The sequence below is a fragment of the Pollicipes pollicipes genome, unplaced genomic scaffold (genome assembly GCF_011947565.3).
Source record: "Pollicipes pollicipes isolate AB1234 unplaced genomic scaffold, Ppol_2.1 Scaffold_3447;HRSCAF=4054_pilon_pilon_pilon, whole genome shotgun sequence".
NCBI lineage: Eukaryota > Metazoa > Arthropoda > Thecostraca > Pollicipedomorpha > Pollicipedidae > Pollicipes > Pollicipes pollicipes.
The window spans coordinates 34768554-34770926 of NW_023596297.1; positions in this window are offsets into that span (position 1 = coordinate 34768554).

Sequence of the window (2373 nt, forward strand, 5' to 3'; positions counted from 1 at the left end):
GCTGAGGGGAAGATTATAATCTGAGCTCTGGAACGGGGGCAGGTCATGGCCAGCCTCTATCAGGGCAGGGCTACCTACCGCTAAATGCGGGCAAACAGGCCGACAACCATCAAAAAGGCCTTCAAAACCTGCCGTAAACCATCATATAGCAGGCTCTTCAAGAACTCTCGCTTCGGCGGATCTTCGAGCTGAGTGAAGTGGCACCGAAATACCCCAGCCATAACCCTTGATCCGCCATCGCAGCATTCAGGGGCAAGCCTCATAGCCACCATTGACAGCTTCTCGTAATTACCATCTGGCGCCTCTTCCGCTGAACCCGACTACATAGACAACAGGTGATGACTGCATCCCCCGCTTAGCCTCCTTCTGCGAGCTGGGGCGCCAGAAGGAACTCCTAAGAATCCCTGCCACCAGCAGCCAGTTAACTGACGCCACGAATGAACCTCCAGTGAAATACAACTCACCTTATGCCAGCTGTTGCCGGGCGTCAGGTCCTCCAAAGCCACATCACCTGACCTGACCTTTGCGCCAACTTCGTTTGCCACTTCCCGAGCATGCTCAGTTCTCGTGGTTTCCATAGCCTTTTTACTGATGCCTGTCGAGCGTCGCAGCTCTGCTTGTTAGTTGGAGGTAAAGCTCTCTGGACTAGGCTTACAAGAATAAACGTGCGCATGATCAATGGTTCGGATGATCCTACCTGCACCATACACCATTGATCTTTTGATGATATTATTTCCGCTGGGCTGTAGTGAGCCAATCTATTTTCTTTTTAAGAGAACGCGACGCACGTCGTCACACCCGTTTTATCGAGCGCCAGCGGCTGCATTGGCCACGTTAGCGCTCGTGGGCCGTGTCGCACCCTGGATTCGAACCCGGGATCTCCACGTGGGAGTTCAACACACTAACCACTCGGTCATTACGCTCCGAGCCAATATATGAATGATTTGCGTCGGTCAATGGACCGATGGCTGAGCTTTATTTTTCTTTAGTTGATTTCGGCTGCACATATCACCCCTAAAATAGCGTGCAGCTATGTGCCCTGTCTAAACGACCAAGTGAAGCACATCTACTGCGTAAGCGCCAGCGAATACGGGTCAAGGATGCACAACAATCTTTGAATTACGACCAAACCATAGGGCTCTTGATTTTATGCTATTCTATCGCACGAAAGCTGCCCGGCTGCGGTCAGACGAGCATGAGTTACCAATAGGATGGATTAAAACAACAAATAATGCTTCTCTATTGGTCGACCTAAATAGTCTCCATAGCAACCCCGTCTGTTGCATCATGCTCGCGGAAATATTGGGATACACTTATACTGTTCTTATTGAGTTATAGGTAGTTTGAGATGCATAAAATGTTAAGTAAAACTGCATCCAATAATGCACCCACTGTAGGAGTTACGGCGTTGAATGTTGCAAAGTTGTATCAGCATCAGACATGGCATCAGCATCCCGCGCCACCGCAGCCCAGTGTCGCGAAAATGTGTGCAACATCCAACCTCCGAGGACAGCATCTGTGTGCAGACAAATCTGGACCCCGTTGTGGCTCCCGGGCGACGAGTCAGCTGAATGAAACGAGGACGCAGTTCTTGACGTTACTAAATGCCGGCCCGCATGCAGGTGGGTGCGGCCACCGCCCGCTTCGTACCATTCATTAAATATTCTGGCAATTAACGACCAGATGGCACGCCATAGTAGCATGACTGCCGGGTCATGCTTACAGTTTACAATCTACATGTGTCCAAATTGATGCCTCTTTTTATGAAGCTGACCTGGTTCGTGATGACTCGGATGCTCTCGGCGTAGGCGGTGGTGCCATCTGTGTCGCCAGCAATAGTTTGGCGACCGTCTGTACAGCACTTGTGTTCGGAAGGCCTTCTAGCAGAGATCCTGTGTTCATCAGACCTTCTTGAAAGAGCCTTGTGTCCAGCAGAATTCATTTCAGAAGCCGATGCTCTGACAGATTACTTGCATCGGTCTCACCACGCGGGGAATGGTGCTGACGCACCCTCCCCAGGTTTCTCTAATTTTTGACATTACGCCCATCGGCGCAGCTTGGAAAGAAACGCCTTAAAAAACGACGTCTCCTCCAATTTCTGACCTGATAAACTTCGTGCAAGAAGGCCTTCTGAACATGGGGGCTTAGGAAGTAGGTCTCCTAGATGTAATCTTTACGCAGGTGGGCACTCTGAGCACATAGTTTTTGGGAAGAGGCCTTCTGAACACAGAAGAAGAGCAGAGTAGACTCATTGAATGCGGGTCTCTTGAAAGTATGAATGACTTCGGAATGCAAGCTGTATGGACGTAGGCCTCCCGAGCGTAGGCCTTCTTGAAAATGAAATTTCTGAAAGGGACCTCACGACCGGATGTG